The sequence below is a fragment of the Hermetia illucens genome, chromosome 2 (assembly GCF_905115235.1).
Source record: "Hermetia illucens chromosome 2, iHerIll2.2.curated.20191125, whole genome shotgun sequence".
NCBI lineage: Eukaryota > Metazoa > Arthropoda > Insecta > Diptera > Stratiomyidae > Hermetia > Hermetia illucens.
This window is the reverse complement of record NC_051850.1, coordinates 100,805,646-100,832,747: the sequence shown is the minus strand read 5'-3', so window position 1 is coordinate 100,832,747 and position 27,102 is coordinate 100,805,646. Positions and strand designations below refer to the sequence as shown.

Sequence of the window (27,102 nt, the reverse complement as noted above, 5' to 3'; positions counted from 1 at the left end):
AAATATAGCAATGACAAACATACACATTTTGTCTTGAGTTTATATGCATAAGCACTTATGAAAATACTTTAAGGGAGTGGTCAACAGCTGCTGGCCAGGTGAAACATTATTTTTATTTTCATCAATGGCCATGGTGACACCTAATTGTATTGTCATCGACCTGCTACCACATAAAAGAACGCGGAAAACAGATCAACGAAATCAGCAAGTGCCTAACCGGAGAAAAGCATACCAACAGTTGCGAAAAGCGGAACTAACAATACGCAAGGGGGAAAGTATGTGCCCCAAGTACGCCGGACAGCAATCGAAGTGATCCGCCCAGAAGCGCAAAACCGAAAAAGGTCAAAGCTGACCCCGACCTAAAAGATCTGGTTGGAAAAGTCAACAAGATCGGAAAAACCTAGAAAAACGATCTGATAGTTAAGCTAAAAAATTTCAGTTTCGGCAAATGAGAATGCCACAATACATTACTGTGAATTTGAGAAAAGCCTATAGAATCAATGCAGGGTGGCTCAGGATTTATTTAGGTGGACCACCTATGAATTTGCGATAAGAATCGCATCATAACTGAACCTCACAAAAAGCGTTACGGTGGTTTATAGGTCGGAGCCTCGACCAGTGGAGCAGCGATGTGGGCGTGGGATTAGGTGCTACGCCTCACCCAGTCTCACATTGTCTAATCTCTAAGTCTAGTAACTCTAACGCTTGGGCAGAACGGGGCAGCAGAGGGAATAACGCAAGCATTGGAAGTCAAATAAAAGCGTTTTTTTTCAGTTCAATGTATATAAGTTCAAACCAACGAAAGCGTTGTAAGCATCTTTCAGAAAAGGTGGTCTGTCTCAACCACAGATCTGAGCTGGAACTTGGTATGTCCTGACATGTTAGCCAGGACTGCACCCACAGAGGACACCAGGCAATTAACTTCAGAGGGAGCCTTATGGCAGGAAAACAGCAGTCCCAAAGTCGAAAAAAAATATTAAGCTGGTTTACAAAAGTTTAGATCGAAGAAACCTGCAAAGAAGTATAGCTAGATCAACCTACTAAAGCTAGTGAACCCACGGAAAGAGTTCCCCATGTGACACAATCGTCAAAGCATGTGACGCGGCCATTTCTAGGAGATGGACATTCGCCAGTAGACCAACTGCTAGAAGAATTGTGAACTGGGCAACCTTTGATCCACCTGCCACCGAGCCAAACGAACGGCTCAGAGAGCAGCAGGTAGGAGCGATCAGGGGCGAAAAGCTCTGCTCAGTGGCGCATGTAAACCCGCGAGGGAGTGCGATATATATTTGTGATGGGAAGATTCACCCCACAGATCACGTGCCCTATCCTCTTGTTGAAAATCGTCCGGGGGTTATTCTCTCAACAAGAAGGGGCAATGACACCTTTCAGAAATATCTGAATCTGACGGCAATTCCTGATGCAACTAAGGAAGAACAGTTGAAGATCTTCAGCAGAATAGATGACAATAGAGCTCCGGGGATAAACGAAGTAGTGAATAAGGCTGCCGTAAAACCCAGTCCGGACATAGTTGCTGAATTTTCGAAGTGTGTGTGCCCGAGAACATATTTCCTTCTTTCCGTAATTTACGGAAAGGGCAGTTGCAGAAAATATTGCGTATGGTGGTGGTAGTCTCCAAAGACTTCCAGGCTAATTTGGTTAATGACCTATGTGATGGCGACACCACATCGGCTAAGCTAACCATAAAAAGTCAACACGGAGATAAAGAGATACTATGGTGCTCTGCACATTTTCCCTACGAGGCAGAAAACGTTCCCAGTGGAACATTCATCGGAGCTATCCAATATGCCAAAAGTAGAGGCATGGGGGTAATAGCAGGATGTGATATCAACGTTCACCACATATGCTGGAGAAGTTCGAACATCAATGCAAAAGGATCGAGACTACTGGAGTATCTATTAGGAGCCGATTTGCAGATCCTAAATGTGGGTAATGAACCCACTTTCTTCAAAGTGGTCAGGCGAGAGGTCATTGACATCACGGTGGCATCTCCTGACATCGCGGCTCTGATCGGAGAGTGGAGAGTATCAAACGATATCACACTCTCGGTCACAGACGCATGGATCCACCTCCACCCACTCCATTTCGGAATCCGAGGAACACAGATTGGGTGATGTATAAAATAGAATTGAGCGCCCGAGTCATGATCCCTAGGAAGCGCATCAAATCCATTGCTAGAATTGAGAAGACAATCCAAATGATCACAACTAGCATGAGAGAAGCTTTCGAAGAAATCTATTCACTCAAGATACCAAAGAAGGGTAAGACACCATGGTGGAACTCGGATTTGGCAAAACTGAGGAGAACGACAAGAATGTTCCTCAATCGTGCTTTGAAGGCTGAATCAGGCACTAGCTGGAATCGCTATAAAGAGGCACAGAAGGCTCTAAAGAAGAGCATACGATCGGCTAACCGATCATCATAGAGGTGCTTTTGCGAAGAGACTAACTCTCTTAAGGCAACCTCAAAGCTCAAACGTGTTCTGGTCAAAGAACGTAGCCAGAAACTGGGTTATTTACGTTTACAGAATAGGAAGTACACAGAAAGCGACGGCAACCATTTGCTTGAAGTGCACTCCCTGGGCAGCATCCAAAATCTAATCTCGGGGCCAACAGGTGCATACAGCCCTCAACCGAAAGACTGGAATATGGCATGCAAAGTAGTATCACTGGAGCGAGTGAAATGGGCATTTAACCCGTTCTATAGATACAAGTCTGCAGGTCCGGAACGACTAGAAAGACTAGTAGATCGGTTCATAAGGGATACACACATTCCTAAATGGCCACTTGACCATAGACAGCCTACCAGAAAGGCAAACCCACGGAGAGAGCACTCCATGAAGTTACGTGAAAAATTGAGAAGGCGATGTCCGATAAAGAATACGCATTAGGCACATTCATGGACATCGAAGGTGGCTTCAATTATGCCTCATTCGCGGCAATTTGTGATGCGGCAAGACAGCATGGAATCGAACCGCTGCTAATCAGTTGGATCCTTCACATGACCCGAAGTCTATTGAAGCAGGATGTCTCAGGGGCTACCCACAGAGAGGGGTTCTCTCTCCACTGTTATGGCTCTTCATAATGGATACCCTGCTGTGGCTCCTGGAGGACAAAAAAGTCTTCGCGAAAGCATTTACGGACGACCTAGCCATAATAATTACCGGCAAGTTTGCGGGCACAGTATGTGACCGCTTGAATGCAACTCTGCATGAAATCCACAGCTGGTGCCTCCGCAATGAACTCACGGTGAACGCTAGGAAGACTGGACTAGTTATATTCACTAGGAACGTCAGGTCGGGCAGCTATACGCTACCCACCTTAGCAGAGGCGGAAATCCAGCTGGCACAAACAGTCAAGTACTTAGGAGTACATTTCGACTCCAAATGAACGTGGAAGCATCATATCCAGGAATAATATCAGAAATCCTGCAGATTCCTCTGGTGCTGTAGGAATGCGATAGGTAAGACCTGGGGACTTTTACCCAAACGGATATACTGGATGTATACATCCATAATAAAACCCATTTTGATGTATGCATGCATCGCCTGGTGGCCAAGACTGAACTTTGCTAACAGCAGGGAGACCACCAACCAAACGGTGATGCGTCTATCTGAAAATTCCTTGAAAAACATCCGGTAGCCCTGATGCCAACCGATCATATGGTTTCCAGATTCGTCTTTGAAAAGACATACACTGTCGTAATCACCGAAAGAGAAGAATGGTCGACAAGTGGCCATGAGTCTTTTCAGATTACAGACCTAATAATTTTCACCGACGGGTCAGTCACGGAGGATGGATCGGGTGCAGGCGTGTTCTCGGAGAATCCGATTATAGAACAGGCCCGACCCCTCGGAAAAATTACGACCATATTCGAGGCGGAGATGTATGCCATTTGGTTGGCAGCAGAAGAATGTCTGCATTAAAAGTGGAGGGGTCGCACCGTTCGAATCTATTCCGACAGTCGGGCGGCATTATCAGCACTAAATGGCAACAACATATCAAGCCAGTTGGTGTGGAGTTGTCATCAGGTGCTGCTGAAACTTGGCCGACTGAATGAAACATTCCTGATGTGGGTACCGGGGCAATCTATCATCGCCGGGAATGAGGAGGCTGACAGACTGGCTCCCCGAGGGTCTGGATTCACAATGGTAGGGCCAGAACCAGCTCTTGGAATCCGACCATCTACTGTCAAGTCTACTCTGAAAGGTGAAATTGCAAGGATTGACGCAACCGAGTGGAGAAATTTGTACTCTTGCCGGAAAGCGAAAATCGTTACGAAAGAGCCTAGGACTACTAGAGCGCCGTTTTTGTTGTCCCTTAAGAAGTGGGACATGAAAACCCTAGTAGGGCTTTTAACGGGACACTGCTCCTTAAACTACTATATGGAAAAGGTTGGGGTAGTGATTTCGGCTATGTGCAGCTAATGTGAGAAGGAGGAGGAGACGGCCCTGCACTTATTATGCAGCTGCCCGGCATCCTCAGATTTCGGACGAAGACACCTTAGCAAGGTTTTCTTCAATGAAGAATCTGCACACTCTCTGCCTCTGGAGAATGTCCTCAGATTCGCTAAAGCCTGCGAACACTGTAGGCGGGAAGCCATTGAATAGGCAATTTACAGGGATAGTACAATGGGCCTAACAATGGCCTGAGTGCTCGGAGCTGCGGCTCCCCACAGTAAACTAAGCTAACTAACCAACTAAGGTCCATATATGAAGAAACTACTCGCCCCAACCCTTTTTAAGGTTTTGGGTGAAACAAAACCTTATTAAAATCGTTTAAGTGTCTGTCTGCCCGTAGATCAAACCAGATTTACTCCGAAACGGCTGGAGCAATTATCGCGAAATATGGTGAGAATATGTAATTTGTGAACCGCTACACATACAACGAGATGGATTCTGTATTGCGTTTAATGGGACTCCCCACATATGCAAAAATTGGGAGTAAATTCGTTTTCACATAATATAGTCATGTGGGGCATCAAACGAAAGATCTTCATAACCGCATCTGATATTATTCGACATAATTATGAAAAGTTTCAATCAGTCCAACTATTATTAACAAAATTGTGGAAGGTCAAAGTTTTGTATTTCACGTAAATTTATTGATCTGCAAGATGTCAACATCATATAAAGTGAGCTCATATGAACGACGGAGTTGGAGTTTAGAGACGTATCAACGAATATTTTGAATTTTCGCTATATACGAATGGAAAAACGTGCACAGAAACTTTCTCATCCAAGATGGACACAAAACTTTTATACCCGAAATGTCCAGCTGCCTTTGTTCCGACTTCTTTATATCTGTTTTAGGTGAACTTCTTCGCATTTACTAATAACGTTGAACTCCTACTGTGCAACGTATGAAGTTAACCATTATTAGTACAGTACTTTCCGGATCAAATTATAGAAAACGGCTCTCTACAACATAGTCCGCAATTGAAAGTTCCTCACAAAAGGAAGCGCGAAACCTTTCATACCTGAAGCGTTCAGCTTCCAGTTTCGCCAATTGTTTATAAACTTAGCCTTTTTACTATTTCTATGTCAGATACATAAGAGTTTTCACTGTGATGCTGACAATGCGACTTTTCTACAATTACAAGTTTCGATAAAAAGGAAGGTAATTAAAGCAGTTAAGGCGGTTCCCAACTTTCTTGTTCCAGGTAAGTCTCTTTGAGTAATTAACGGGTGCTGGCGGGTCAGTACAATCCTTTCCAGCGTTTCATGAGGTGTTTTTTTTCAGATTCTGAGACTAAAGACATAAGTTTCCTCTCAGCAAACCTGATTCAATTGCTACACTGATGTTTCCCTTCTCTCAAAATAGACACCAAATGTACACACTCGATTATGTTACATGGGGTTTTCCCAAGGCAACCTTACATTTCACACTGTTTACTATGGAACCCCATCCGGTAAATCACGTCCCAATTGACTTTGAACTATCAATTTTCTTAACCATCTTCCATTCAGCAAATGTTTGGAAATCGTAGGAAATTGCGGAACTCGATGACCTCATAGCAGCCATTGCAAGTATATGTACCTAATTTACTAACCGTCCTCCATTGGACCAAAATCGAATCTGTAGCAATCAATTTAACTAACTTCCGCCTCACCTTGGTCGGATTCTTTCAGTGCCGATAGAAAGTGTCTCCCTTGCGGTTGCTGAACGTGTTACCATTTGCCATTGATTGATACTTGTGGTTGATCGAGTGGTTTCAATATTGTCCCACATAATTTCGCTTGGTCCCAGGACTCTCAAATTGTACAGTTCGCTTCCCTATGAATTTCCTGGAAAGAAGGGAGCTATCCTTAATAATACGACTCAGTCGGGAGCTCTGTTCAATTATGGACACAGTCGGCACCGATCCCAGTACTGAACGATTTCCATTCCAGCAAATTGACAACTCAGCTGAAACTATTTTCCATTTCCAGATGGAGGAAGCACATGTTGCGAACATGCGAATAGCACTAATTCTGCCACACGTCCAGGCAATTAGACTTTATGGATACGTACGTAGGCACTGACTGGAGTTGGGGAGCTGTTCCTCTATTAATCGACGCCAGTTTTGCTTGTCTGCATCAATTAATCAGTTCACCAGTGCTCGGAGCTCAGCATTTCCCCACACATCGAATAGGCCTACATCAGAACAATCCATTGCATGTTCACTCCTGATTCGAATGCTTTATTATTATCATTAGTGCAATACACACGTTCCTTTTCACATCGTGCCGAAATAGTTTATTCCAATTCCCTTTCTGGGGCCATACTCGAACAGAATTTATATTGGACTCGTGCCGTAATCAAAAGGTTTTCACGCCCTCAACCCCTAAATAAGATTTGTGTGCTTTCGAGATGTGTGAGGAAGTGATTTTATGCCTTCGGCTATAAGTTAAAAGCAATGTTAACGTCTATTTTGTGCCGTACGAAAAAGGTAAATTATGGGATAGTGAGGAATGGCCTTATAGGAAGTTATCCAAAAAACGTAACGGCCAAGAGCTAGTTGGTGATTCTAATCTCCAATCAGATTTCCCGAAGCGGTTCAGGGTAAATTATGTAGATTGGGGGTATTTGACAAGAAAATTATACCACATTTTTCTTTGCAGAAATATCTATAACTTCAGCGGTAAGTTGTAAAGAGTAACATTTTGAATATAAAATACTTCTGTTCCCAACTACCCCATTATTCCTTTGTATATTCACCCCCTTTGTAGCGTTTTATGTAAAATCGGCTGACGGACGGATATGCGTTATTCCATCTGTTAAGATATCAACTGCCATTATTCACGCCATCCTTCATCTAATACAGTTCTAGGGTCACAAAACTCGCTTCTATTTCACAAACGGGCCCGTCTCCATTTTGGCGAGGCTTTACTCGAACTGGTTATTAGTGTTGAACTTTTTGGTTGTCTTGAGTATTTGAATGAAAAGAGTAGATTGTTTTTTTAACTAGGGACAACCCTAGTACATTGAAAGCCATACATCGATATTCTGGGAGCCAGTTGCAATCTGAGATTGTAAAGACTGAGGAAACGAGCAGCTGGCTCCCGAAATATCAATATATGTATGTATACAGTCAAATATAATAGGGTTGTCCCTAATTAAAAAGCAATCTACTCTTTTCATTCGAATTGGTTACTTTGTCACGAGCATATTATATCTACTACTTTAAGTTCAGCTCCATATTTATCATCATTAGATATACATTGTTCGGCTTGGAAGCGATACTGGGTTCCCAACTTCCCATAACGTCGCACCACAACTATTGCTTAGAACCCCCTTGATTAGTGAATGCATTACTCTCTTCCTTATGATAGATAAACTTAAGCGGGTACTGCCTTTCTTTAATTGCATTTGGCATTTTATTACGTCAGTGATTGCTCCGACTCCACGCAAGTCACACTTTGGTTTATCACGATAAAACGAAAATTCCTTTTTTAAGAAAATTAGCACATGGGGTGTGTTAAAATTCACGCTCTCTCTCTGCCTTTGGAAATCTATTACTTCTAAACAACTGACTCTATTTTCACAAGCAAACTTTTGTTTTCTAGAGCTCCCATTACATAAGGAATCGTTTGTCCGGTAATTTTGAAACAACATTTCCATTTGAAAATTTTCGTACATCGTATAGTATCAAAGTTATAGCAGTTCAAACTTATTAATTTGTCGCAAATAAACTGCATCTTGCAGATGCCGATGTCATAATTAACGAGAGTAATTGATATTCGGGTGATATGTTAAAGTTCCATTTATGAAAAATCTACTTCTCCTCTAAGGTCTGTCTGTCTGTCAATCCCACCCATTTTCTCAAAGCGCCTACTCCTTTTGACGCGGAATTCGGTGGAAAGGTGGCAACTATGGATTCCCTTCCATGTTTTGAGTTTCAATGGAGGTTCCACATGCAAAAGATGGATGTCAATTTTTTTTCCACCGAATATCGTCTTTTGGGGTATCAAATGAAAGGTTCCGATTAACACTTTTCGAAGCAAATATTAGCTTTGACATTGGTCAGAAAGGGGGCCGGAAGGGGTCAACAATTTCAAGGACCCGTTCTCAAAAACTACTCAACCAAAACCATACAAGCTTAATACAGGTATATATGAACGATCATACTGAAAGATTTGGTAGAAATTCTACTCTTATTAACAAAATTATAGTAGATCAAACTTGCTTCTTTCGCGTCAAATAACTACTCCTCACGAGATATAATGTCGATATCACGTCCAAGTGAATATCGGGTAAACTCAATGTATATATGTATTTATCCATCGAAATATCCTTACATAAAATATCAATTAAACCTTTCATACCTGAAGCAGATTCCAGTTTCCAACTTATATTTCTCTCTTTTTGGGAGAAAACCTTGGCTTGTCAGCGCCGGGATAAAATCTAGCTGGTCGAGTCCCATACGAGTCGGTAGCTTAAACTCAATACAGGTCGTCTCCCAAAACTTTTTTAAAACACAAACGATCCACACTCTAAACGACTCGGACAAAGATATTGGCGAGTACTGAGCCACCATCGACAGTGTCTTTACCTCTGATGGGGATGAAGTTATCGGAAGTACGAGGAGCGCACCGTAGCGTAGGCTTAACAAATTCCATCATTACCGTCATAACCAAAGCGAAAGAGCTTGCAGTCGACGAATGGATAGTTATTATTAGACATATGAGGGACGCCAAACATTAGGCATCGAGGTAAAACCTTAGGGTAATTATGATAGAAGTCCAAAGCGGAGTCAAGGGCTGCATCTTGTTACCGATACTTTTGCTGTCATTCTTGATGACGTACTTCATACTTCTTTGGCTCAATGATATGATCTTTCCGCAATCCCTCGACGAAGCTGATGATATCTGTTTGCTATATCACTGAGTAATGGACCTCGGCAAAATGGTTGCGGATTTAGAGAAGAAGGCAAGTGCAGTTGGTCTGGAATCAAATCCCAACAAAACTTCATTTCATGCTCAACGTATTAATAGCTCTAAATCTGCTGTTTTGTCCAAAGTTTGCAAATGCGATAAATGTCTGCGTTTGATCGCCGAGGTACTCTGAACTGAGACGATAAATAATGAAGAACTTCACCCGCGTACAGCCTAACTGCCCGTGGAAGTCAAAGAGAAGGGAGATTTCGAAAGTTTAATTTCTTTAATTTACACAAATAACCGTCATTCGAGAAGAAGGAACCAAGGAACCAATAGACAAATGTCGGAAATTAGGTGTAACTGACTGATGATATTTGCTAACTAAATGGTACCCTAGAAAACAACTTTGTCTGAAATCCTTTAATCTTATATCTCATAAAATACAACCCACACTTCTAATAAAACCCACACAAAACGGTCTCTCAAAACCAGAAGTTTTGCTTCAAGACAAGCCTTACAACAAAAACGGGCACGAAGTATTTCTGAAATATTTCATTTAACTAGATCCGCCATTTCCAAAAATATACACTTTTAACCAAATATCCAATCCCATCTTGAAATTACATCAATATAACAGTCGTCCTTCAGCCTTCAGCTGAAAAGTTTACAGTTTAACCTTTCGCTACCCCCACACTTCGGGCAAATATGTTCGTATACATTGCAGAGAGCTAATACTCCTTCGAAAATTCGCAGAATTGCTTGAAGTGAAAGTTCGTGAAATGCTGAAACATAAAGCTTAATGAAATTTTCTTAAAAATTGCTTTGAAACGAAAGAGGTCGTAAAGCAACTGCTAAAAGTGTTTTCTTTTTTCAATTACAAGAGCAACAGCGCCAATGTAAATTGCGAAATGTTGGTAATTGGTTAAATTGAAATAAAAGTTTGGTAAGTGGATTGAGGTGGTAAATTTGTAATTTTTGTAAGGACCAATCCATTTGCTCGGTAATTGGCTGTATTTCCTAGACTGCTCCCGAATAATTCTCTCAGAAATTACTAATAATTAATAACTGAGCATACCTTCGATGGTTAACCACCTGCCAGAGCCCCAAAAGCAAGATTAAGACCTGGTAAATGAGTCCATGATGCAGACAGGAGGATTAGTTATTCATATTTTTCGCAGGAAATATACAAACGGCTGAATGTTTATTGATAAATGGGTAGCTCTATAATAGGCCAATCATTTTATTCACTTGTTGTGATTATAGATGGTGTTAGGGTGGACTCTGTTGAGTACGACCTATAAGATGTTCTCCGCTATCTTGCTAGGTCGGATAGCCCCATACGCCTAGAACATCATTGGCCCATACCAAAGAGGATTCACTCCAGGCAAATCAGCAACAGATCATATTTCTCTCTGAGGCAAGCGATGGGAAAACTGTTGGAATATAGACACCATTTGCAGTATCTATTCATCAACTCTAAAGCCGCCTATAAAAGCATAACCAGAGTTAAACTGTACACGACCATGAGAGAATTCGATATCTCGACGAAATTGATAAGACTGACTAGGCTGACGCTGACCAATGTGCGAAGCCAGATAAAAGCAGCAGGATCACGCTTCAGACCATTCGACATCAACAACGGTCTTCGACGAGGGGATGCCCTATCATGCATCCTCTTCAATCCCTGGCCCCTGGAGAAAGTGATCCGTGATACTGAGGTAAATACGAGGGGCACGATCTTCTTTAAGTCCACTCAACTACTGGTCTATGCTGACGATATCGACATCATGGAAAGAACCACCCGAGACGTACAAACTGCCTTCATCCAGATCGAGCAGGCGGCGCGAGATCTTGGGCTGCACATCTCTGAAGGCAAGACAAAGTATATGGTGGCAATGTCAGCACCCAAAACCAACCAACCAACAACATCAAACCGCACTGGTCAAACAGGAAAAATAAAGATAGGAGAATACAATTTTGAGACCGTTGATAATTTCTCCTATCTAGGGTCGAAAATCACAAGCGATGGCGTATGTCAGGACACCAGACAGCTTTTAGGGATATCGAATTTGTGGACCTAGGCGCAACGCCGGGATGTCTGGAGTTCCTTATTAAGGCAGGCCTAGACCGGATACCGGTTGTTGCGCCGTTAATGATGATGATGATGATGTTAGGGTGAACTCTACCAAGTTTACCCAAGTTTAAAAGATCAATGTCTACTTGTGTCCAGATAGCAGAGTAGTTGAGCATAAGGCTGTCGTACAGAAGGTCGCGGTTCAAATCTCACTGGTGGCAGTAGAATTTGTATCGTAGTTTTGACGTCGGATACTGGTCGACTTAGCTGTGTAGCTGAATCAAATCAGGGTAATAATCTCGGGCGAGCGCAATGCTGACCACATTGCCTCCTGCAGGGTATTGTAATCCTATAGTGTACCATTGCGGTCTTGAATGAAGTGCTCTAGCTCACTTCAAGGCCCTGATCCAATTGGATTGCGCCAACGATTATTATTATTATTGACGTCTACGTGTTGAATGCATGAAGTGTTTGTTTGCACTGTATCACCTAAAGCTTACGATTAACAGAAATATTAGTGAATTCGCACTTAGTATGGTTGAATGCGTCAACTGCACTTATGCGCCATCGCTCGCATTTCGCTGAAATGCGCTTCAGCTCCCTCCACGACTGCCCGGAAGCAGTTTCATAATTCTGGAAACCAGACCGATTATTGAGAGGTTGTTTTACATTCCTAAACCGCCAAACAATATTTTATATTATAGTTCTTACTGTGTTCCTTGCCTCAGACTCTCTGATCTTGCTCCATTGAACTTTAGGACAGCCCAATCGTAGCCATCCTGTATAGTTTCGCTACGTTACATAGTGGAGTTATCTTACTTTCGCAAGTTGTTACTTATCCAATGCCACTTTCGCCTTCTGATCGTGATTTTGGAAACCAGTAATTTCTCGAAGACGAGAGGGTAGCGTGCAGAATTATGAATTCGTGGAATGTTATTTGAGTTTAATCTTCTCCACTTCTGGGAACCAACACGATATAAAAGGCGCCTGGAGTGCTGGCTTGAGCGAGAATATTGCGGCCATGAAGTCTGAACAGTGTCGAACTAACAATGACGGCTACCATAAGACGCACTTGAATGTCCTCGGAACTATTTTGTGATCAAATCTTGACTACAATATTCCCGTCCAAGTCAAGGAACATTACAATTATACATACACTGCTACAAACCAATGGAAGTTTCCGATGTAGAGGGAAGTATCTTATCTATGAGCACCTACACACAGTTCAGGAGGTTCCTAAAGGTGACATTGTGATCGCGATGAGCGATTTGAATGTCCAGGTGGGCTCTGACAACAGCTTATTCGAACATGTAACGAGGTAGGTAAAGGGCAAAATGTTTTCACTTCGCGGGTGGATAAAGTGATCGAACATGCTCCAAAAAGTATTACAATTTTTGGGTATCTGCAGAAACTTGGAGATGTGTCGATGAATGTAAGAAACTTAGATGCCTGTGGTTACTCTAGGTGGGAGAGTACTTCACCACGATTCTGAATCATACCATCCGGTAAAGTTCCACCTCTTATCGGAGATATGGCAAGACAACATAATATGCGGATATGGATTGCCACCCCGAGCGGAAGTAAAACTGTCATTGCCATCAACGTGCCCAAATGAGACAAAGCTTGACGATCTCAGTGTCACGTTTTGCATCCAGGCACAATTTCAGAGTAATTTGAACTTTAATCTGTCCCTGGAAGAAGTGATCCGCGATGCAGATGTTAATGCAAGAGGCACCATCCTCTTCAAATCCACGCAGCTACTGGCTTACGCTGACGATATTGCCATTATAGGAAGAGCAGCCCGAGATGTACAGTCTACCTTCATCCAGATCGAGCAAGTGCCGTGAGATTTTGGGCTGTACATTAATGAAGGCAAGACGAAGTACATGGTGGAATGGTGGTCAGCGCCAAAAACCTAAGAATGAACAACGTCGAATCACACTGGTCAAGCGAAAACAATAAAGATAGAAGACTACAACTTTGAGACCATTGTAAATTTCTCTTATCTAGAGTCGAAAATCAAAACCGATAACAGCTACGATGATGAAATCCGCGCACGGTTGTTGGCTACAAACAGAGTACAAGACAATGATCTTGACAGTCTTCATGTATTCCTCGGAGACTTGGTTTCTTAGCAATGAAAATTGCGAACTCCTTGTTGCGTTCGAGAGAAGAATCCTCCGAAGAATTTTTGGACCCCTACATGCCGATAGACGATTCCGCACCCTCTATAAATCTATGAGCGATACCACGATCGTCTGGTTGTCGATAAAATCAGGTTGTGGTGGTCGGGTCGGAAATTGTATAAGGGCAATATCTATGGTAGAAAAAGAAGACGTAGCAGACCCCATTTTAGATGGAATGATGGCTTAGGTGGATCTCGCGTAAAAGCGGGAGTCTGGAGGCAAGCCTAGACCGGCTACCGGTTGTTACACCGTTGATGATGATAATGATTTTATAAACTTGACTCGTAAAGCGCTAGTGCGACATAGGTTGCCTGGGGACCTGCACTTATGGACCGAAATTCCTACAAACACACAACATCTTAGGTTACAAATATCTAGTATCCATTATTCAATGTTTAAACACATGCAATTCACTAAATGATCTCACGTACTTACACTACAGCAGTACTAAATCGAAATTCTCTTTTTTGTTTAAAACCTGGGAACGGTGATATCTCAATACCAAGACCAAGGTTAATTTTTTCCCCGCGAATTCTGCGCTGCATCTTTGGGACAGTTACGTCCCTGTGTCCTCTGCGTGAGTACCTGTCATTAACCCCACGGTCTTCTTAGGACGCGGATTGATTTTGTGACTACAATTAGTGTCCCGCTCTGGCAAGCAACGACGATACCAGTCCGTCCAGCGAACGAAGAACTACGGCACACGAGTTGCAAACGCAATTTCACGTTTAAGTCCCAAAGGTCATTTGTTTGCTTGGACGTAAGCATAACACCCATGGAACTCCGACTAAGAGGCCAACTTTAACAAACGGGTCGAAAACACATGTTCCAGAAATGCTCCTGAGACGTGTGAATTCAGAGGGCTATCGTGTTCCCATTATTATTCTTATTATTATGTTAAGGGAAAGTCGCACCACGTCCTTGAAGAACTATTGTGCCCCTTTTACTGGTTATAGTGTGCCTATTGATCATAGTATCTCAAGCACGTCTATAACCGTTAGGAACTTTAGTATGTTCCCTACTTCTAGATCTTTCAGCCTTCATCTGGTAGTAAGTGTTCTCCCAGGTACACACGCACACTAGTACTTTGCACAAGTGCCGGACACTGTCCCAGGATGTGTATAAAGGTTTCGTCCTCCTCCTCACAAAACCTGCAGGCAGTGTCCGTAGATATCCCTAGCTTCCCTAGGTGATAGTTCAGCCGACAATGGCCAGTGAGAATGCCCAGTATGATTCGGAGGTTCTTTTTGGTGAGGGCAATCCTTTGTGCGTATGGGTTCGAATCCCCCAATAAGCACCCTGGACTGCTCCATCCCCGGTAGGCCCGCCCAGTATAGTTCCCTCAACCGTTCCTATTCATTTCTTAGACTCATAGCCATGAAACCGTTTCCGATTACACAGAGGGGTCTGGCACGTGTAAAGGCGTCCCTGCTCCTTTCTGGGCTAATTCGTCCGCTGCCTCATTGCCTTCCAACCCAGCATGGCCTGGAACCCAAAGTATCCAGACCTTGTTGGACGAGCCGAGTGTATTCAGTCTCTCAAGGCATTCCCATACCAGTTTAGAGTTCACCTGGTGGGCCCTAAGTGCCTGCTTGGCTATCGGTGAGAATAGCTATGTTCTGCCCTCTATAGTTTCTTTGCAAATTAAAGGAGGCACATTTGTCTATGGCATATATTTCTGCCTGGAATATGCTAGTGTACCTGCCCATTGGCTCAAAGTACATTTTCCTTGGACCAATGATACCGGCACCTGCTCCCTCTGCTGTGAGGGATCCGTCAGTGTACCAAGTACAAGCCACGCTCTCCCAGTTTGCCTTGTCACTCCAATGTGTTTCAAACTTCTTATCGAAGTGAAACTTCGTTGTCATGTTATCCCTTGGTATAAGTAATTCGGGATACCGCCTAGAAAGAATAGCAATTTTCCTTTGATTTTGGCAGCTCCCCGCCTCACTCATACTACTGGCTATCCTGAATATTGCCCTCCTTGCCTGCATCTGTATGTGCAAATGAAGAGGGGTTAATCCCAGAAAGACCTCCAGGGATGCCGTTGGGCATGTGCTCATTTCCCTACTGATACACACGCAAGCCAGCCTTTGGAGTTTATGTAATTCCCTGGCTTGTGTGCAGAGTTCGGTTCTTTCTGGCCACATTACCGCTCTATAGCTAATCATTGGCCTTACTATTGCAGTATATATCCAAAGTATTATCTTCGGGCCCCATTTTTTCCTGCTATTGATCTGCAAGTCATCAGAGCCCTCGTGGCTTTCCGACGAGTGTTTCCGACATGTGTCTTCCAGAGTAATTTTTGGTCTAGCGTAATTCCCAAATATTTGACCTCTGCTTCTCGTTTCACCTCCGTATCATGTAATTTATGGCTCTCAGGTGATCAAGCTTACGCCTCCTAGTGAATGGTACTATGGTGGTTTTGGCTGGGTTGATCCGTAGTCCCATCTTCCTGCACCAGACACTAGTAATTCTTAATCCAGTTTTGATTCTATCACATAGGGTATCTTCATATTTGCCCCTACATATTAAAACAATGTTGTCCGCGTAACCCTGGACTTGTATTCCAGTATTTGTTAACACGTCCAGGAGTTCATCCACTACCATACTCCACTTCAGCGGCGATAATACCCCACCCTGTGGACAGCCTTGAGTGGTGTTCATGATAATAGAATTTTTACCTATCGGTACCTCTATCTGCCTGCTTTCTAGCATTTTGCCCATCCAGAATGCCAGGGTATTTCCCACTCCTTTGCGGCTTAGGGCATCTTGTATCTCTGTGTGCGATGTGTTGTCGAATGCTCCTTCGATATCCAAAAACGCGCACAGTGCAATTTCTTTTGTTTCTATGGCATCCCGTAGTACCTCTGTCAGCTGATACAGAGCAGATTCAATTGACCGTCCTGCCCGGTAAGCGTGCTGACAGTGATGTAGGGGTCTATGACCTTCTGCACCGTTTTAAGTAGAAACGATGTTAGGCAAATTGGTCTGAAAGATTTAGGATGAAAAGGATTCTTTTTACGCGCTTTCGGAATAAAGACCACTTTTGCCCGTCTCCATGCCCTTGGTATGTATCCCAGTGTTATCCTGCCCCTTACCACTCTCAGAAGAGACTCTAAGATAATTCCTAAGCCTCTCTGGATAAGTGCTGGGAAAATGTCATCTATTCCGGGAGATTTCAGTGGTTTAAAAGTTCCCACTGCCCATCTGAGCCTAGCTTCTGAGCATACCTCTTTTGCTAGTTTCCAGCTCTCCTTCCTATCCCTTTTATTGGTTGTTGGGGTGTCAGGCAGAATGTTGTCGCCTGCCACCGTGGGGTAGGACCCCGGGAAATGACTTCTAAGAAGCAGGTGTACCCTGTCCTCCTCATTCTCGGTAAATGTCCCATCTTCCTTCCTTTTTCAAGCAGACAGAGGATATTCCCCCGTCTTTGGCTACAGCCTTGTACAGCCTGGTTGCTTCTGTGATCTGTTCGATCCCTTCAAAGAATTCCCTGAAGCTGTTCCGTTTCGCTTTCCTGATCGCGTTGCTATACGCAGTCAATGCATTTTTATACCTCTGCCAGTCCCCGGTTTGTTTTGCCCGGTTAAAAAGTTTTCGTGCCTCTGTTCTCATTCTGGCCAGGTTCTTGTTCCACCATGATACATCCCTTGATGACTTGACTGTCTTAGCCGGATAGCTGGCCTCATATGCGTCAATGACGATTGTGTTGAGATTTTCCACCACCGTTTCTAATTCCAGTTCGCTCCTGATCTCACCGGCCCCTTGAAGGTGGGCAATGTTGTTGCTCAAGTGTGCTGCGTAGGATTCCCAATCCGTTCTCCTGGGATTCCTTATTATTCTTTTCATTTCTGAGTTACCTTCAATGTCGAATCTGATTATCCTGTGATCAGTGTGTGTTCCCATAGTACCAGATAAGCTCTGGTGAGGCTTCTTGACCGAAGCAACTTGAGATGAGTCCCCGTGCAGACTGAGACCTTATCGCCGCAATTAAGTTCCGGAGCATTCAGCGTTGTCTTGTTAATAAGAAGCAAAGTGGTAGTGGATGGATCACACATATAGAAAGAACAGTTTACGCCATGCAATAAAACCCACTATTCCTGACTAGCGAATCGTCCTAGAGCTACATATGTACATAGTGCTGGACAAGAGCGGAAAATTGCAAGCATGCAAGGCTTGAAACACATTAGCCGACAAGATGCGTAGGTGTGGCAAGCTATGTAATAAAGTGAGCAAGTAATCGTCGAAAAGTTTGTTTTCCGGATGATATGTTTATTTGAAATAATATATAAACTGGAAATAAAATGCATTTGTACATTTGCTCCATACTGTACCTAGAGTCATAAATGTATTAGTGGCGACTAAGAAGGTGGCAACTTTGTTAAATTAATTAATTAAATTACCTTTTCCATCCAGAGCCTATGTAAAAGAATTATAGAAATGAAGCCCTCCATCAACCAAATGTTGACCATTGAATATCTATTAAATAGACCGTACTAAAGGGATTATCTTGTCTTTATATTAAACCGAACATAACGAAAACGGTAATCAATATCGTTTCAGTGTATCAAGCGAACCAATCCTATCGAGTTTTGCATCGGAATAAAATCATATATACAAGTCAGCCATTGACGAAAGAACATGATTCAATATTAACCCAAAATTAAATCAGTTTTAACCAGGTTCATTTCGAAACGTTCTACCCTCGAGCAACGAATTGCCAGGATAATCGTCCCTTAAAGATAGAAGTATGCGAAATTTAAAGTGAGCCGCATAGAAAACTCTATACAGTTTAGTATATACAAAAGGGCAGATGGGATGTCTAACTTGACATTTGCATGGTAGCTTTTAAAAAGTAACCCCTTTTCATATATTTATGATTACATAACATTTCCTAGGAAATGTGGCCTAATTATGGTCTATTCAAATCCAAATTTCTGGAAAGATAGCACTTTATGACAATCGAAAAGCAATCTGTCTGGGAAACCCTTTGTTTCCTAGTAGCTATGGCCTTTATATCATCATTTAATGAAACTTTAAGCAGGTTAGACCCTAATCAACAAACGAGAAGTATTTGATCAACCTACATTTTGGCGGCATAGCTAAGATATGGGGGCATCAGGCTAAAAATTACACAATGATAAATGTAGACAATTATAATGAATACATTTTCAAGTTGTCATTTTTGGATTTACATGGATTTTATTACTTATCTTTTTATTTCTCTCAATACTGAACGATTAGTTCCTTATTCCCTATTTTTTGGGTTGCTAGTTCTGAAATTTCGTTAGCGAATTCACACACAATTCGCAACACGAAAATAGAGGGCAGAGTTTTTGTTTGAACAAATTAATTTCAATTGCGTTTTTCTTACTTTTTGTTATTATAATGTTTTAAAAGGAAACACACACACAAAACAGTCTGCATCATGTGGTGTGGCGCCGCGGTATAAACAGAATGGGAGAAATTCAGTAGAACGAATTCATGTCCTCCAATTTTACGTACTTATTAAATTTATAATTTAGTAATTTTCTAACATATGCAAACCAACATCTCTGAATATCTGAAGATCCGAGGATCATTGGCGAAGCCGGGATCTGAAGAACGCAGGAAGAAGGGTTTAATCAAACAAGTTATCAAGCATTCTTCGCAAGTTCGCAACCTAGAGTACAATTTCTGTATGTAACGTTAAGGGAAATAACCTGGTAGCATCTTTTTTGTTGTTTTTCAAATAGAATTTAAATGTGTTGCCTTAAGAAAAAACAAACACAAATATAAAACAAGTCGGGAAACAGAAAGCTAGACACTTCAGGTGCGAAAGATTTTGTGCATTATGTATGTTTTATCACCCCATTTCGACCCCCGGACTTTCCACTTTTCCAACAAATGTCAAAACTAAGATCGGCTTCCGAAAGGGCTAATCGGAACCTTTCATTTGATACCCGACATGACTCTATCTGGCCAAAAATCAGTTAGTTGTTTTGGTGTAGCAGTCTGGCAGCGTGGTTCTTCCAACTCGAGGCTCACTTTGCTTCACAATGCACACCATTCGCTTCAATCACACCCTGGTCAGGCTAAATGAGGAAACAAATAAGTAGTCTCCGCATTCTCGAGAATTGCTCCTACAAAAGACTAAAAGAGCAACTGATAAAACGCCTGCCCCTAAGTGAGACGGATAAACTGGACTACTTACTGACAGAACTAACGCTAGGCGACTGTGCGCTAAACTAACTGCTGGATAAAATGAACCAGCTGGATGGTGACAAAGTCAGCACCGAGCTGCTACAGTATTTGTGGCTGCAGAAGCTACTGGAATGTACACAGGTCATCCTGGCAAGTGGGGATTCGGCGTCTCTCGACACGTTAGCCTCCACCGCGGACAAATGGTTGGTGAGGTGTGCCGCGTCACTTAAAACCAAGTGGCCCAGCTGCAATTGATAGCTGCATTAACAGTTACCATTTCTGAATTCGCAGGGGCCGTCTTTGCTTTGGTTTCATGATGTACAACTAGATCAAGGTCTAGAGCCGCTTCCAGAAATGGGCGATTGGGTAATAGATCGTCAGAATCTTAGCAAGTACCCGGTGAGAAGACTCCGAAATGTACCAGCCAGCCCGGCAATTTCGTCAAAAAAACTAGATATGCCGGGAGTTCTGGCGACTGCTACCCGAAATGCAGCACCACGTCACCTCATAATTTATTACCCCTTGATTCGACGGGTGTTCTTCCCATATCCCGGCATCATAATTCAACACCGAAATCTTTGAAACTCACACGACTTGGTCGAGCGTTTTCTTGATGCTTCATTATCGCAGACATTAGCATTCCCATCTTAGGCGCGGATTTCCTGTGCTACTATGGATCGCTAGTGGATTTACATAACAATCCCCTCATTAGCCCGACAACTTCCCTTAGACTATCTGGAAAAATCTCATCCTGCCCACCAAGCACTCTTTCTATCGTTTTTGAAGACATTGCCGACCGACATATTCGTGCACTTCTTTAAAAATACCGCAACAGCACTACCGAGCGTAGTCTCTCTGAGCCCGTTAAAACTGACAGATCCCAGGAAAAAAAATGAAGAACTTCTTAAGCAGGGTGTTTTCACACCTTCAGACAGTTGTTGGTCTTCGCTACTTCACATAGTCCCTGAACCTAACTGGGAATGAAGATCTCGTGACGACTACAGACATCTAAACTCTCAGACTCTTCCAGACTGATACTCCATTTCACTCATCCACGATTTTGTGCACTCTGTTACAAACTGCCATATTTTCTCGACCTTGGACTTAGTGAAGGCATACTATCAAATCCCTATCGCTCCCGAAGACATTCCGAAAACAGCAATATGCACAACTCTCGCACTCTACGAGTTAACTAGGATGACTTTTGAATTGTGAAACGTGGTGCAAACCTTTCAGGGATTCATCCACTCTGTGTACGCGAAACTTTTTTCGTATATTTGGATGATGTTCTGATCGCGTTTTCCTCTAGATCAAAGCACCTCGAGTGCATTTTTCAACGTCTCCTTAAGGCCTAGTACTTAACGTTAAGTACTCACGATCTAACGCACCCAGGTATCCGGACAATCGGTTAGTCACCCGAAAGTATTTCTGCCCATCCATGAGCTAGAACATTAATTCTTGGGCCAGACAGTGTATCGCATGCCAAAAGTACAAGACTATAATATATGTGAGGGAAGAGGTAGGCGTGCTCCCTTGATCCACCAAGCGTTTCCACACAACCCATCTCGATTTCATTGGCCCTTTGTGAGATTCGCATGGTTTCAGGTATTGCCTTACAATCATCGATAGGTTCACGTGACCTGGGGCGACACTTCTGCAATCTTGCGCTGAAGCTATCTGTCAGGAATATATTCCACGCTTTGGTGTGACGGCAATCATAATCACCGACCAGGGAATGCAGTTTGAGTCCTTCCTTTTCTCAGAGTTGAGTAAACACCTCGGCTTCAAACGCCACCGGACGACCGTGTACCACTCGCATTCCAATAGGACGCTTGAGAGATAACACAGGGCACTGTAGGCCGCTATAATATCCCAAAACGACCCTTCTTGGTCGCAAGTCCTTCGACTCGTTCTACTTGGCCTTCGGACAGCCGAAAAGATTTTACTGCAAGCCCGCGAAACTGGTATACGAAGAGAACCTGACCCTGTACTCAACATTAGGTCGGGACTCAATACTACCGGTTTGTTGCGTTTACGCTCAATGCTACGGGCTGGCTCTGAAGATCCGAGCCGGCTGGACTCTGCTTCCCTGCTCCCATAACAACAGTCACGGTCTTAGGAGTTTGTGGCATCAAAACGGCGCACCCAAGCGCTAATTGGGCTCCTCGGAGCGGCTACTGATACCTACCTACCTACCTTGCGTCTACACAATACTGAAGCTGAATCCGCCACCACTCGTGAACCATAGGAAAACCGTGGCTGACGTGCCCAGAGATCTCGAATGCTGCACGCATGTCCTAATTAGGACGGATACCTGCTGGAAGTCACTGCGGCCATCTTACGTTGCCCCCTTCGAAGTCTTCGATCGAAACCCACACCATTATAGCTTCTACGTCGCTCGGCTAAACCCATTCTTCCAGGAAGAAAGCGCAATACGGAGGAGAGGCGTGCAACTCGTCTATTTTGACTTGCAGCAGCTGAGTTAAGGGAGCCTGACATTTAGTTCCTCGCTGATTTCAGCTGGAATTACAGTGTTGTGGCGGAGCAAGCAATTTGCGTACCGGACGCACGCAAATGCGATTGTTTTTCTATGTCAGTGTAAAAACAGAGTCAGAGAAAGTCAGTGGAGCGAATTTATGTTCTCCAATATTACTTATTTATTGAATTTATAACTTAATAAATTTTGTAAAAGTCAATAAATAATTTTCTTCACATATAATCCGTACCTTTTTGTAAATAATATCCCTTGTGTGTGAGCTTTTAGCTGGAGCTAATTAGTGTTTTCTGGAACTCCTCTGGCATTTTGTTTCATGTGTGAAGTATCGCGTTTTAAAAGTCCTGAATATTCTTGATTTTCTACTATATTTCTTATGTACTGAATAAGGATAACTGATTTTCTTAAATCTACTAATTTGTGGTAAAAATTGGCAATTTTACTTACGACTGCAGCAGTATTTGTTGGGATCTTGTCTGGGCTGGAAAATGAGCTCATAATTTTCGGTAAACATATCAACAATTGAAGGGAAAGCGTTTTCTTCTAGAATCGGTTTATACATACTGTGTGTTATGCTAGAGTCTATAAAGACAAATCTCCTCACACCACGCCTGCTAAAACAACCCCACACCATTACTCTAGTTTGTTGAGGAGTTTTAATTATTGGCATGAAGTTACCATACGTTCTCCGAATCAACGGAAAGGAAAACTCGATACCAATGCTCCTCACTCTATTCGACATACTCACGTCCCCATTTTAGGGGAGCCGACATGAAAATTGTCATTTTTTAACAAATCTCCGTCCTTGAAGTCCACACTCACGTATTCATCACCATTCAAAACGCACAAAAATTTGTACATTTCCAGACGAAGCCTTTTTCAATCAACCTTCTCTTGGCGAAGTTGTTCATGACCACCCTGATTTAGTTTTGAACCCATGATCTCCCGGCGGTCAAGTGAGAGTATGTTAAGACATGTTGCGTTCAATATCCGAGTAACTCACTTGTTGCAAGGCAGAATTATCTAGTATTCACTACTCAACATTTTTTTTCTAAGCTAACTAAGACTCCTATTAACAAATGAATTATGCAAAAAAAGACTAAGCAAGTAGGCATCCTATAACTGCAGCTTAAATTTATTTTATTCTCAAAATTATCCAACACCTGAAATTCCTGAAAATTTTCCATTATGCGCCTTTTGTGGCCGCTAGCGTATGTACATGTATAGAAAGTCAGTTTTAAAAGTCATATTTCAAAACTATTGTGGAAGTGATTAATATCTTCCGGAAAAAGATTGTGGTTTTTTTCCTATTCCGTAAATATTTTTAGATAAAAATTTGACTCACCCAGGGAACAGGATGACAACTAATACATCCCCCTAGGACCTCCATCCCCCTCTCATTATTTTAGTACAGAAGAGTTAAATTATTGCCTATGTTAGCCTTTATCACTGGTCCGATGTAATCCTTACGATCTATATTATTGCCTGTAACCCAAATCTTTTGAAAGTCTCCACCAGAATTTCAATGAAGCATCCTGACAAGATATTCCTGAGAGCATTTATCTTCCTTTTCATACGAAAAGGATTTGGTTCCGACTTAATTCGAAACTATGTCGAACAATAGACAGGGATTCTGAGTGATAGTGACATTAGCACAGAAAGGAGAATTTGACCTCAGTATTAAGATGATTGCATATCGACATGTAGTGACTTCAAGCTTGAATTGTTCCATACAACCGAAAGAGGATGCAGATAGGAGAAGTCTGGCATGTTAGACTAGGAATTCTAATCTACACTATCGGGAGCAACACACAACTAGAAAGCCACCAAAGTTGAAGATGATACGATTATGGTAGTGCAGTTCATTGATTAGAATTAACGATGAAACGGTTTTCTACATTCTGCCCAGTTTTATGCAGTTTACTGCCGAATTAAAAACCGAATCAAATTAATCAACAGATCGGAAAACCGGAAGCTAGACGCTTCAGGTATGAAAGGTTGTGTGTATTTCTTTTGTGAAGATATTTGAGTGTGCATTTGTCCCATTAGCATGTAGCACGTAAAATATGCATATATTACGTGAAAATAGCCACTTTGAAGTGATATTGATATTCATAGTCTTGAATTTGCAGAGGAGCGACAGTTTTGACCTAGTATAACTTTGTTAGTAATAGTGCGATTTTCACCAAATTTGGCAGGATCATGCTCTATACTGTAGTATTGCTGCAAAATTTTGTGATTCTAGGGTGAACCTAAGGGGGGTTTTCCTGTTAATTACTAAAAATTATAGTAATGTACTATTATTAACTTTATTTGAATAGATATCGGTATGCAGGGTATTTCAGAGCCTAGGCACCATACAGTGGCAGCCCCCTGATTTTTTCAGATTTTTCGGTTGAGTAGTTTCTGAGAATGGGTTCGTTAAAAAAATGACCACTTTCAACCCCCTGCACTGCCCATCTTTTCAACAAAAGTCAAAACTAAGACCGGCCTCGAAAAATACTAACCGAGACCTTTAACTTAATACCCCACATGACTATATTTGATGAAAAAAAAATTTACACCCCCAACATACCTTCGAAAGTGGATTCAAAATGGTGAATCTAATTCTGAACAACAACGAACTTGTAGCTGTGATTATCAACGTGTTCACGTCTGAAAAATCTGAAATATAATACATACACATACCCGTTGGGAATGCAACAGTTTTTCAGCCCAGCCACAGTTGATAACACACACTAATATTTTGCTTCTTTTTCCCGCATTATTCTCCTGCTTCCAACCTGGTTGAGGTCTTTAGCATAATCAGGTAAAATAATTTGCAGGTGTATGCATTCAAAGCTATTTGAACTGGCCTTACTGAATACATCAGCAGCAATTCTTTTGATCATGTCTTCCAACGTGTGAATGGAGAAAATTAGGTGCATCCCTGAAATGTATTCTTGAGAATCAAAAGTTTCAAGGAGTGGTATTTGATCGATGTTAATTTGAGCTCCGAACCAAGGAAATTTGATGGATCTATCCTAGAAACTGATAACCCCAAATGCATGAATGCTATGAAAGGAAATTACTCTATCTGAAAAAGTTGTTTAGCTAAGCTAAGCTTTGATTAAGTACTATTCACAGGTCTTTAAGTCTAGATAGCTGAGGGGTTAGAACACAAGGCTGTCGTACGGAAGGTTGCGGTTCAAATCTCACTAGTGACGGTGGAATTTGTATCGTGATTTGACGTCGGATACCAATCGACTCAGCTGTGAATGATTACCTAAGTCAAATCAGGGTAATAATCTCGGGCAATGCTGACCACATTGCCTCCTACAGTGTCCTGTAGTGTACCGTAACGGTCTTGAATAAAATGCTCTACCACACTTCAAGGCCCTGATCCAATATGGATTGTTGCGCCAACGATTATTATTATTAAGTCTGGCGCGCTATAATATGGAATATAATAAAAAAAATTATATTCTACTGAAAACTTCATCCAAATTGTTCGAAGGAACTTGAGCAAGTAGTGTATGGAGACAAAAAATTGACTACCAATGGTTTCGGTAGCTTCGCATGCACACAAACAAACAAACTATGCATTGCATGTAAAGCGTGCAGCTTGTATAATAGTTCAACAGCAATAACATGGAGCCGTAAAACAACCTACTTGTACGAAAGACCTAACCGATGAAAAAAGAAAATTCACTCTTATAATTTAGAAAGTTTTCGACCTGCACAGCAGTTAAGTTTCTAGTTTAAACTGCCCGACTACCTTCCTGTCACCAGGAATCCAGATAAAAAAAACAGTAAACAAATTACACAAACCGTTTGGGTCACAGTGTTGTTTAGGCTATAAGAAAATGGAAAAAAAAGTACGAGAAAATAGAAGAATCTCCAACGTGTCACACTCACGCAGGTTCGCATTCATCAATAGAGCTCTTGGCTTCTTATATTCATCGGCCCGCCTCAACGTTTCCGCAGCTAGCCAGACCTTACAACGTTTTTCTGGAACGGATCCGACAACTCGAAGAAAGTTTTCCTCTGCTGGACATCAGCCCGATAGCGATGAGGACCCGCGATGCTCTGTTTCACTGAGAGCAGAGGCACTAACAATACGCAACTGAAAAGAATCGACCATCAGATGATAGCCCGTTTCAAGGTCGATGTCCGCACCTATTTCATTACGCACAATCAGAAGACAACTCATAGATCTACATACTGATTATCGCGACTTAGTCGATCTGACTTTATAAGCATGCCCGGTGCTTGAATAGTGTTCCACCGATGACAAAATTAGGGAAGTCGAAAAGCCTAAAGCGTATTGATGCACTCGCTCATTTTCGGAACGCACCCGGGGAGTGGAGAATTAGCGGCGGAAAAATGCCGTTGGTTGGGACAGTAAGGACCGCATGGAAATAAGTCGGTCTCTTCTGTTCCAAACCGCGGCGCGATACACACGTAACGTCACTAAGAAGGACTGATTCATTTAATTCGTTACAAGTTAGAAAATTTTTAGTTACTTTTGTTAATAACTTTTTTTAAGGCGATTGTGATAAAAATACAAATAATGTTAATACAAATATAAACTGAAATAATGCAGTAACGCTAAACAATCAACAAAAGTATGCCACCCGATCGCTTGCCTTACCAACCAAATTAATTTTTAACGTCGCTCTCGGTAAATCAATCAATTTATTAGAAAAATCACGAACCCAATTTTCCATTTTAATATTTAATACCAACAGTTATCGACAATTTCTACCTTACTAGCAAACGAACACAATCCAAGAGATTTCGA

The 27,102-nt window shown here is 42.2% G+C and overlaps 1 protein-coding gene across 4 annotated transcripts in view; it reads left to right on the top strand.

The window, feature by feature from the left end:
* LOC119649946 overlaps positions 1 to 27,102 on the top strand; it is a 542,569-nt gene that overhangs the window by 401,883 nt on the left and 113,584 nt on the right. For 3 of the 4 annotated variants that reach the window (XM_038052367.1, XM_038052365.1, XM_038052364.1), the window contains exons 1-2: positions 6,676 to 7,064; positions 7,124 to 7,143. The exons of the other annotated variant lie outside the window; for it this stretch is intronic. The gene's annotated coding sequence lies outside the window, so the exon portion shown is untranslated. Of the gene's footprint in view, positions 1 to 6,675; positions 7,065 to 7,123; positions 7,144 to 27,102 lie in introns of those variants that run through there. 4 annotated transcript variants of the gene reach the window in all.